Source organism: Dipodomys spectabilis, unplaced genomic scaffold (genome assembly GCF_019054845.1).
Source record: "Dipodomys spectabilis isolate Male_0828 unplaced genomic scaffold, ASM1905484v1 ptg000019l, whole genome shotgun sequence".
NCBI lineage: Eukaryota > Metazoa > Chordata > Mammalia > Rodentia > Heteromyidae > Dipodomys > Dipodomys spectabilis.
Window position 1 is genome coordinate 9,062,509 of NW_024870696.1, and position 12,857 is coordinate 9,075,365.

Here is a 12,857-nt window from a genome sequence, read left to right on the forward strand (position 1 = left end):
AAATTCTTTCTTTCATTTTGTTCATCCTGCTCCCCCTGGGCATTTTCTCAACTGGTTGAAAATCCTACTACTCAACGATATCCTGCTCTCTAACAAGTTGTACCTATTTTAGGGAGTTTATTTGCAGCTTTCAAAATGGCATCTTCATAAACTAGTTCATAAGATTAGCATCTACTTTTCTTTTACTCTTGAGTCAAATATGTTTTTGGAACTAGTTTTTCCCCCATTATAATTTCCTCCAATATCATTAGTTTCCTTATTATCTGAACTAATAAACATCTTCTAGAATATTAGAGGATAATTTGAACAAGTAATTAAGAGATGTGTACTGTTTAAAGTATTCAAAGGCCTTTCATTTCTTCTTGTTTGTTGTTAATATGCACAAAAATTTGGGGAGCCAACCAGACAGCTGTGAGTCATTTCACCTTCTCAGATGTACAACTGTGGTCACAGAAGAGAGGTCATTTCCCGCAGTAAAAAAGGTCACTCATGTCCCACAGCCCTTGAGTGTTAGAGCCAGAACTTATAGATTGCTCCTATTCTTTTCATTAATCCCCAAACAGATGGGATATGGATCACTCAAATTTGTGTAATGCACTCATCTTGGATTCTTGTCTCAAAAAATCTTATTCCCTCTGATTTACCCATCTGTCCATTCATTCATTCACTCATTTAATTATTTATTTTAGTGTTTGAAATGGAGTTTATGGAACTCAGGCTGGCATTAAATTCTCCATCACCTTTTTGTCTCAAACTCTCCATTGCTAGCTAAAGTGTACCACTCAAAGCTCCCTATGTCCTTTCATGCCTTTTAAATGTTATTTGTGTTGTTAGCTTCATTCTTATTTGACAGGGTATAGAGCCTTTACTAATTGTGAAAATCACCTCTACTATCATCATCAAATCCAACACCATTTCTTCATTAGCTGAATTGTTATACTTCCTTTCTACCCCCTGCAGACCTTGGAGGTACACAAATAAAATAAGGAGGAAAAGGTTGGGAAGTAGAGTGTATTATCCTAGCTACTTTGGAGGCTGAAACAGGAATATCAAGGTTTGAGGCCAGCTTGGCAGAAAAGCCAGAAGATCCCACTCTCAACACATAGCTGGGTGCTGTTGCACCCATTTCTCATCCCAAGCCATATGAGAGGCTGAGATCCAAACACTGTAATTCCAGGCCAGCCAGCCCAGGTAGAACAGTCCACAAGACCGTGTGTCTGCTCAGGAAAACTGCACTTGGTGGTGAGCACCTGCAATCCTAGTATTGATGAGAATGTTACTGTAGACAGGCAGTGATCCTGGGAAGGAAACAAGACTCTATCTTAAAAATAAGTGGAAAAAAAAAAACAGAGCTGGAAGCATGTGGCAGCAATGACTTCAAACTCTAATATCACCCCTCCCCATAAAAAAAGATTCAGTAGAGGCTCTATTATCCCTTATGTTCTGGCATACTTGAGCTACGTTAGATCACACTACACTGTTTAGTGAGGGTCTGAACTGCTTAGCGTGTTATCAGGAGAACAAACTCGAGGCTTCACATAGTAAGGTATTGCACAACACTGACTGATCTGCTCTGTCAGCTCCACTTAAGAAAGCAGTGTTAACCGAAGACTGGGCTGGCTCCAAAATGACTTGATCTGTTGGGACCAAATCAGTATTAATTCTCCAACTCAGTATTTCAAACCTCAACGGTAAGAGATGTGAATGTGAAGTATCGAAAATGAGAAGACATGCAAGTTTCATTATTTTAAAATATCCTTTCTGTTTAAAGCAAACAAAATAGTGTTTATAATTTTGAGGCAATGTCTCCCTATCTAGTTTAGGTTGAAGTCAGACTCGAGGTCCTTCTACCTTCTTCCTGAGTCCTGGGATTACAGGGGTTCATCGTATGCCTGGCCCTCACTGCAGCTCTTATTTTTACTATTCCCCTGAAACATGAGCATCCATGGCGGGGATATATGACTTAGATGACATTCAGACTTTAGCAGCCACTTGTGTTATCCGTGAAGGCAAGCTTTCCTGCCTTCTGCTCTTAATCTGTGTTAGCAACACAGTTAATGTTTGGAAGACAATTTTTTTTTTAATCCATGACCCTGTCAGAAAATCTAGGGATTGTTTCTAGTCCTTGGTAAAATGTTTTAAAAATATTTACCCAATTGTTAAATGTGAAAATCTAGTGTGAAATTATCTGTACAAATTCTAACAGGTGCCATAATTGTAGCCAGGGAGACACTGTCTTTAAGGAGTGTCACCCTACGAATAGCACAGGTTTGGGGAATCCAACCCTGAGCACTCTGCAGATGTCCCAAGCAGTGATTGTCTGCCCCACCTGTGAGAGCCCTGTCTGTTTTCCCTGGCCTGGCCTCTGTCTTGAATTGTGTGAGTGTGTTCCTGGCTGAGACCTCCCCACTCTACTATTTGAGCATATAGGCAAATCGGGGCAGAAAAATTATGTTGGAAAGGATCCTGGCATGCCTACAAAGACAATATAAGATCTTGTTATTAACTTTGTTCACCAGGAATAATGCTAACAGAAAATATAGACATGGTAGCCTATTCAGATGTCACATTTATTATAATTTTATTCCTCATTATACCAGTCTCTAAACCTTGCATTGATCAGCCTATTCTAAGTTTTCATTTTGTATGCTACAGGGATAGAAAGACAGCTTGCTAGGCTGAGGATAAGCTTTGAATGTATGAGACTCTGGGTTTATTTCCCAAATACGTATGTATACACACACACACACACACACACACACACACACACGCACGCACGCGCGCGCATGCATACATCTATATACATACAAGATAGCCTATTATCACTATGATTTCCCCCAAGAGCAATTTCTATCATAATGAAACAGAAACAAAACTGAGAGTAGGTCATTTTATAATTATGCTAAAGAGGTATTTGTGTATTACATGTTTATACTACCTGTACTTATACTAATGAAATCACAGTACAATAAGACCTCCACAAAGCTAGTCCAACCCTCAATTTTCATAAGCATTTTTCATAGCATATACCAATAGGTTGGGAACGCTGTCCCCTGCTTAAGGAAGATTTTGTAAATGTCATTTTTCAGTTAGGTGTTATTTTTGTTGCTGTTGTTTGAGATGACAAACTATGCTAGAAAATTCTTACAGGATATGAAGTGAAAATAATTCATGAACTGGCCATTGGACATCCCTATGATAGACAGTACATGCAAACACAGCAACTGGTCTCATCAAAGATGGACTATTACTCTTCTGTTGTGAACCCAAAACTCATCTCACCAATGTGCTGTTGGAAGACACAGTTATCCACCTATTATTGAAACTGGCTGTGCCAATAGCTTGCCTGACAGACAGGCTGGTTTTCTTGAAAAAGCTCAGAGTAGGTTGGGAGAAAAGCGAAGGCAGAGCCAGAACCCTGCCTATTAACTAGCCAGAGAAGCAGTCCTGCAGGACAACAAGCTCATGAGGCAAATGAAAAGGGAAGACTGAGAATGGCAGCATACTTCTGTAATCTTAGTTGCTTGGGAGATGGAGAGAGGAGGATCAGGGTTTGGTGCTGGCCTGGGAAAAGACAGGACACTCTGTCTGGAAAATTAAATAAAAAGAGAAAGGACTGAGAATATGGTTCAAGTAGTGGAGCATTTTCCTAGCATGTGAGTTCAATCCCAAGTACACACACACACACACACAGAACCCCCTCCCCACACACAGAGGGTCTGAGCACTTAAACATTCAAACCAAGAGTTCTGTGGAGGTTTCCAGCAGAGGAGCAAAGCACAGAAGAAGGGAGTCTGGGAGACAGCTTATGTTTTGAATTCCATTTGGGCTATCTTCCTCTGGGCAGCAGATGGGGGAATGGGGGATACTAGGAGAATTAGGGACAGGTGGATCTGTTTGCAGGACTAGTAAGCACTACTGAAGAACACACATGAGATAATATGAGCAAAAACTTGATTAGTTCAGAAGAACAAGAGAATGCCAACTTGGAGCATCAGTCTAGAAAAATTTTAAACCAAGATAACAGAAAAATTAAACTTCAACTCTCTCAGGGGCATCTGAAGAGTTAGACACCAGTTTGCATTATTTTATATTTTTCACTTTGATTTTTAGTGGAAGATTCATGAGCTTGAATTACTTACTCAACTTTAATCTGTTTCTCATATGAATGTGCAATATTGTAATTGAGAAACACGAAAAGATATGGGAGGTTTGTTCATGCTTGTCTGTGGAGTATTACATTTGAAAAAGAACTTTGCAGCTCTCAACGGTCTCCCTTAGTTCACTGAGTTAAATAGCATTGGATGGAATGAAATGGAGTTGGGTGCTCTGATCAGTTGTCTGAGTGCACTGCATTTGCATATTGTTTTTAATAAATGTGTTTTATGTAGTTAGGAGACCAGTGAGTGCAACTTAAGTAGATAAAGATTGGCAAAGTTTGCGTCCACTGAAAGTAGAGTCCTATTTTAATTACTTGTAATAATGAGGCCACTTATTGTACCACTGTGTCACAACCCAGCCATGTCTTCCTTATTTTCTCCTAAGTATTCTAAAGCCACACAGAGGATCATGCATGTTCATCAACAGTCCTTTATAAAACATCTTACTGGAAAAGCAAGCTAGTTTTATGCTCATGAAAAGCTGTGGCCACAGGCTATATTTTCCCATAAATCATGCTATGATTTAGAGATCGTAACAGTAGAACAGATGATATAAAGGAGCAAGATGAGACCTCTTCCTCTAAGCTGCAGCCTTTTGTGAGAGGCGATGGATTCTGTACATGCTTGGGACTGATGCATTTTCTCAATGCCTTCAGCAGACTAGACAGAAAGCCCAGGTCAGACAAAAAGCCCATGTTGTCTGCATTGTGCTTGGTCTAACCGTTGCTATCTTGTTCGTTTGCTTGTGGTGCTAGGGATTAAATCCAGGGTACTGTACATGCCAGGTGAGAACTCTACCACTGTATTATACCCCATGTCCTGTCAGCCATGTTTCTTTAGATCAGGCAGATGAATTGGGTATTTAAACTTTTTTTATGTTCTTCTATGCCATAAAAAACAAAATGGACCCATTAGACATAAAGGAGAAGTTACAAAGGAGAAGAACCATTGCATATTTATTTCAATGCCTAGTAGGAATATATCTTTAATACCAGAAAAAAACCTTTGGGAAATCTCTCTTTTGCTGAGAATGGTGACACTTGGAGAGTATCAAAATTGAAAAGGAAATTGGTGGCCTCAGTTTCCCAAATCCCAATCCCTATTCCATGGCATGGATTATCTGTAGTCTCAGCACAAAATAGGAATCCACAGATTTACTGGACCCTAAATACCATACTGTACATAAAGTACTGTATGTGAGATATGAAACCCACATGTAAAATATGATACCTGTAGATGGTTGAATAAACAGATTCCATCTTTGAGAAACGTCTTATTTACTTTCAGGCTAGTCTGTGGTTTTTCTGTGCCTTGCAAGTGTTTACTCCTGTTCTTCCTGTGTCTGTGTAGAATAAGGTGAAGTATTCCTCCAGAGTACCCCTGCAAGTTACTTGCAGCTGGTACTTGACTCAGCTCCCCATCTCTTTCTGTTCTCTTTAGTATAACCTCCAGCTTACCCTTTATGTTTCATGTGATCCAACTATTCCTATCTCAAAGTCACCAGGGCCTTGGAAAAATGCAGATCTGTGATCACATCCCAAATAAACTGAATCAGTCATTTTGTCTGTGTCTGTCAGGCCATCTTTCCTGCTTCTTCTGCATTGCTTAAACATCTCAAAACAAAACAGTTCAACACTGGTATCCTAGCTACTCAGGAAGCTGAGATCCAGAGGACTGAAATTTTAAACTAACCCAGGCAGAAAAATCGATGAAGCTTCATCTCAATGATACTTAGCGAAAAGCCAGACTGGAGTTACTCAAACAATAGAATACAAACTAAACACACTGAGTGATCATGAGGCCCTGAGTTTAAATCCTGACCCCCAAAGTCTACACTTGGGAAAACTCCACCCTGCACACTTTCCCCACTGTCTACTTGAAATCATAGCTGATAGGATGTGTTCTCATAATTCTGCAACCTCCAGATGAGCCATAATAGTATTGGATCAATTCTGTTTGTTCAAATGGCTATTAATAAACAAAGTCATGCACTTATATAATTTACTAAAATGTATTGGAAAGTTAAGTATGAAAAGGACAAGCTATTTCTATGAAAACTAAGTCAAACACTTAAAATGACCAGGTGTGCCTAAAATTGCTATCAGATAAAATTTTGGTGGATCTTGCATCTGGAAAGTGAGCTTCTGATTTTTTTTTCTTGTGGTATTGAGATTTGAACACAGGGCCTTGTTATTTTGGGGGGCACTCTTCCACTTGACGCACATCTCTATCCCTTTGCTTGGGTAATTTTTCAGATAGAGCCTTACAGTTTTTCAGCTTGCCTAGCCTTAGACCTATGTTTTCCTATATACAACTTCTGTGTTGCTGGGATTAAAGGCAAGCAACATCATGCTGGATTTATTTGATGTGATGGATTTTGTCAACTTGGCTGAGGCTGGCATTGAACTGTCACGCTCTCAATCTCTGCCTCCCAAATATCTGGGATTATAGTCAGGAGCCTTTGTGTCCAGCTGGTATTTTCCTGTTTGTAACTTCCTGTGCTTTTACAGTCTTAGACGCTTGCCTCCTGCTTCCATTCATCAATAGCCTTCCTATGTCATGAGACTTGAAATGTTAGCTAAGCCCACATGAAATGGGAATATCACCTGTCTGGCTTTGTTTCTTCAACCTTTTAGAATCTTGACTGTAAACTACATTAGCTTACCAAACCCAGCCTCCAACTCTAGCCAACTGCAGAGCTTCTGGGGCTTAAAGTGAAAGCATTGTCTTTAAACACAATTTTTTTTTGTCTGATATGCAGCAATTGCTTTTTCCTCCAGTCTAGTCTTTTGTGTCTAGTTTTGTTTGTTTGTTGTTCATTCATTTTAGCATAACTTTGATTCTTTACCTTCTTTCCAGTAGATTTTTATCTTGTGATAAATTTTGGAGTTTATCCTTTTGGCTCTACATAAATGTCTGGAGTATCTATTTGCGACCCCATCTTTTAAACACCGTCATCAAATTTATGTCATTAATGCATTTTCCAGCATGGCTCCCAATTTGTTGAAAATGAGTGGCCAAGATGCTCTTAGTGTACAGGAAGAAGGTGGGATTCCACTCACTTCTAATAATCAGTGCACTTTGAAGGGAGTTGTTCGTTTAGTTATGAACTGCATCTTTCTCTGTCTCATCCGCAGAGATACCATGAAAGACTGCTCCATGCCTTACTTAGCCCACGAGCCTTTGTTTAAAGCAAGCTCCTGTCCTCAAACCTGGTAAACCCTTTTAAACAATATAAATGCGCATGCCCATGACAGATAAAGCTCTGACACAGTTTTCTACAGGGAGTTATTTTGCAAATAAGCTAGAAGAGCAAAGTGCTACTAGGAAAAATTAGAATAGGATTCAAGATTTTTTTTTTAATGCCAATGCTGGGGCTTGAACTCAGGGTCTGGACTCTGTTCTTTAGCTTTCTTGCTTAGGGCTGGTGCCCTACTACTTGAACCATAAATCCCTTCTGGCTTTTGGATGGTTAATTGGAGATAAGAGTTGCACAGACTTTCCTATGTGGGCTATCTTTGAACCTCGATCCTTATATCTTGGGCTCCTGAATAGTTAGAATTGCAGATGTTAACCACTGGTGCCCCCAACAGGCAGATTTAACAGAAGAAATGCAATCAACAAAACAACAGTGCTTGATAAGAAATGTACTCATTTCCTTGCTCATGTAATTGTGACCCCTCTGTATGGTATTTTCACAATAAAAAAAACTTATTAATAAAAAACTGAGAAAATGGGCTGGGAAGTTGGCTCAGTGGTAGAGTGCTTGCCTTGAGCTGAAGAGCTGAGGGACAGCGCTCAGGCCCAGAGTTCAGGCCCCATAACTGGACCCCCCCCCCAAAAAAAAAGAAAAAAATGAGAAAACACAAAGAAGGTCTATTGCTCTTCATAGCCAAGTATAATCAGGAGAACAGAAACCCAATGAACAAAACTTGTTTCTCCAGTGGGGTAGCTGTCTTTTGCAATAATTAATTTACTAGTATAAGAGGGGGCTAAGACAATAAATAAGTGGCCTATCAGCCAAGCCACACTGGGAAACTAAAGTACATTGATGCAATCTAGTCTTAAAATTTAAAAGTACCGGGGCAGTAGTTCAGTGGTAGAATGCTTGTCTAACACAAGACCCCGAGTTCAAGTCCCAGTACCACAAAAAGAAAAATAGGAAAAAGGAAAAAGAAATAAAATAGGGATTCTCATATACTTCCTTGGAATATGAATTTCTATTATTTTTCTGGTGTACAATTTGATGACATATTCCAAAAGCCTCAACTCAATCAGTTTAAATCAACAATTTAACTTCTCACAGTTTTAATTGCAAAGAAAACCATCACATAGTAATATTCCCACAAAACGAGAATATATAATTACCGGAGACGTGGCACAAGTGATAAATCACCAGCCAGGAACCGAAGAAGCCAGTGAGAGAATTGCCAGATGTAAAATAGATTCTGAATGTCCAACAGTTGTTATTTTCTTTAAGGCATCAAGATGCTTTTAATTGTGGAATACTATGCAGACAGAACATTTAACCCTGAAGTTATAATGGTGGCCTTCTTTCATCTTTCTTTTTTAGTGCCAAGCACATTTGACACATTTTACACAAATGTTATATATGATATACACATAATATATAAATATGTAAATACAGTACATAATGATCTATGCATTGTCCTGTGGGTTCAAAACTAAATAAATATTTCACAAATAATATATTCCTTTATTAGAAATGCACTTTCATATCATCTGATCTATTCTGCAGTATTTAATTTTTTAAATGCTGCTTGCATCTCCCTAAATAGATTTCCTTACATACTAGCACATGAAGTATGAAAATAATGATATTTTAGAAGAAACATATATAATACCTAATTGATTAACTATAATCATTTAAATGTACATGTTACTCAAAGTAAAGCCGTACTCTGATGCACAATACACTTCCAGTTTGGTTACAAAAAAGGTTTAAAAATATGTAACTTATATAAAAGAATGAGAAAATGAATACTATTATTATTTCTTCTTAAATATCTAATTGAGCTTATCTTATCTAGGAACTAGATATCTGCAATTTTGCTACACTGAATACAATGTGTTTTAGTAAACTGATTTAATTCAGGGAAGAACTTTCCAAATACCCCCACTTGGCTTTAGTTCCTGCTTACCATCCTCCTGTTGAAAAGACCCAGGTTCTATCAGTTAATTATTTAACATGGAGTATTTGACTAGATTCCTTTCCTGGTGCCTCATCCCTTGCCTCCCAATGCTTCTTCTCCCTTAAGTTAAACTTTTACTGATCTTGAGACATTCAAATCTCTTTAGATTTGACCTTTAGATTTCTAGAAATTTATTATTGAAATGAAATTTCCAACTCAAGACTTCCACACCTAGAAGTAATTAAGTACTTACTCAGGAACTTCTATGATATTCATGTTGTTTTCTTGCTTCCTGTTGCTTTGCCAGATGAAGGGACTTAGAAGATAATACAATAGAGCCTAAACATGCGGATTCTTAAGTGAGAAGAATCCAGAGTGCATAGGAGAATTCAGAGTGCAGCTAGGAGGGCTCAGCAGGGACGTGGACAGGAAATTCAACCTAGAAGCAGGAGGAGATTGTGCACAGCTGAGAGATCAGCTGGTGCCTGTGGCAGCTAGAGAGCCATTTCATGAGTGGTGGTAGGTGGATTAGAAGGACAAAAAAACAGGCAATGATGGGGCTGGGAAGGTGGCTCAGTGGTAGAGCGCTTGCCTTGCATACATGAGGCCCTGGGTTCGATTCCTCAGCACCACATAAGCAAGAAGAAAAAAGCCAGAAGTGGCCCTGGGGCTCAAGTGGAAGAGCGCTAGCCTTGAGCTTAAGAGCTAAGGGGCAGCGCCCAGGCCCAGAGTTCAGGCCCCATGACTGGACCACCCCCCCCCAAAAAAAAAACAGGCAATGAATGATTTTGAAATCTAGGCAAAGGCATTTGTGTTGATAATTGAAACAAGAACATTTTCCAGCACAAGACTGAAGAAACAAACAGAATGTACATCCTAGAGTTCAGCATCTCTCATCTCCCCTTCTTATGTGTGGTTCAACAATATCTCATTCTCACCCACGAAATGATCACGGCTGTGAAGCGGTACACTAGGCCACACCACAAGGTCACACAGGCTAGTAGAAGGGTAGTAACGACTCAGGCCCTCTGCAGTCTATTGTAAATGTTCAGGGGACACTTGGAGATACCAGCAACAGCTACATAGGAATTATAGAAGACCAGCAAGAGTTGAGAGGCTTAATTAAAAATCATAAATTCCTAAGCTAGTGGTAACTTTCTGTTCTCTGCTGTAAGAACTTTTATGACCATTTTCCACCTCAAGAAAATCTACCCATTTATTTCTCCTTTGTTTGTTTAGTGCATGGTGTATCTTTATGACAATAATCAAACATGTGGGTTGAGTCATACAGGCAAAATGGGGCTTCCCATCTTTTCATCATGTGACAAGGATGTCACAGGATGTATGACAAAACTGGAGTGACTTGCTTCCACTGCTTAGCTACTTGCCCATTATTTACTCAATCAAGGCTTCCTGTTCTTATCTTTCTTTTACTACTTTGAGACCAGGGACTATTCAACTAAAAATCTATCTGTAGATCACTTGAGAAAGTTAAAAATGCATACATGCCTAGGGTGTTGGTTCTGGTTTTGGATGCTTATATACCTATAATAGGATCTCTACAAAGTGCGAAGGACAGGAAGGAATCTGTTGATACTGTGAGGTTTTATGGTGACACATAGGAAATTCTGCCAGCTAACGTCTCAGGCTGGTTTTGTTCTGACACTAATTATGTACTTGCTTTCTCTAGCTTGTTGTTCATTGTGTAGATATTTTAAAAATCTCAGACCACTTTGAGGATATTTGTTTATGTTGTTCTGAACCTCTATTTGTTCTCTATAGATTTCTCACAATTTTAATCTCACTGCATGTGTAGGTAGGCATGTGGTTAAATGTAGACATTATGCACACTGAATTATTATAAGCAATTTGGTAAATAATGTTATTGGCAAGGCTAATTTTAGCCCTCTCAATTTCTAAAGTTCTTCAACTTGGAAAAATTATGAAGAGATAATTAGTGGAAACCAATAAGTTCCATTTGACTTCCACAGAGCTCCCTGAAAACAGTGTTTTGAGAGACAGCTTATATATTTATTTATTAGATCAAGATGTGTTTCCTGGAAGGAGGGATCAGTGTTCTTTTTATTTGAGCGCTTTCTAATAAAATGAGCAACAGATGAGTACACGCAACCATCTCACCATGTTGTGGAGTCCAATCTTTTGTTTCTGTTCTGGCACTGTTACTGGAACTCAGAGCTGTCCTTTTTCATTCGAGGCTCTGTGCTCTACTACTTGAGCCACACCTTTACTTCTGGCTTTTGGCTTGTTAATTGAACATAAGAGTTTCACAGACTTTTCTGCCTAGGCTGACTTTGAAACTTGATCCTCAGATCTCAGCCTCCTGAGTAGCTAGGATAAAAAGATGAGCCAGCAGCAGGCTACTTGTCTGTACTTTAAAAAGACAGTTTTATATTAGCATCTTTCTCCTAGCCTTCTACCACACAACAGTCCTATTTTGTACCTACCAGAACCCCATAAATGACATTAGAAAGAGGAATCCCTGTGTAAAGATAAACTCTTCCATTTCAAAACAACTATATCTGCACACACATATGGGTTTGTCCTTAGAGAACAAAGTCTAAAATAATGAATATAGCAAGTATTATAGTCTGTAAATATGCAAAATGCTATTTAATCCCAACAGTGTTGGATTAAATTATTGCCTAGATTTAAGATGAAAAGCTAGTATACATACAATTATATAATATTATAGTACATATTAAATTATATATTATACTAAATTTTATAAGCTTTCAATTTGTCCATAATACCTTTCTCAGAACCAGAACAGTGAGTGACTTTGGGTCTGCTGTCCTAAGAGATGCTGTATGTGGTAGAATCCATAGAAGTAATACTAAAGTAGTAGTCAAAATAAAATGAGCTCACAGAATGTTAACAAAAATAGTTTTCAGCCCTTTGTACTGTTTTATGTTCAGAATAAAGTTATAAATCAAGACTATTATTTTCCTAATCTATGGATGAGCAAACACGGCATGACAGTGGATGCTGTGTCTTTGTCCCCTAAATCTACAATAAGAAAGTACCCTAAACTGATAGCTTACAAACAATACACACTGCTTCCTCACAGTTCCCGAGGCTGGACATCCAGGGTCAAGATACCAGTAGGTTTTGTGTCTAGTATGGATCTGCTTCTGGCTCCTGGATGGCAAATGAACACTCTCTTGGTGGACCAGTCAAACAAACTCACTCGAATATCCTATAGCAAGCGTGCTGTGTTTACAAAGCAGGATATCTCATTAATGATTTGCTTGTTTTGATATGTTTCCTCTATATCAAGCAGAATATAGCCTACTGGGAAATACCTTTGCTAAATTGGCATCTATTGTCATGGCTAAAAACTCAGCTGTGAACTCTTTTTTCAAAGTAAAGGAAAACAGTACATGGTTTCCACTGACAGCAAAAAGGGCCGTTTGCACTAGCTATGTGGATTATAAATTACGAATGATGAATTTATTGAGCATTAAGAATTATTATTGAGTTATTATAATGTATTATTCTTTTCCCCAAATGTGGCTGCCATGAG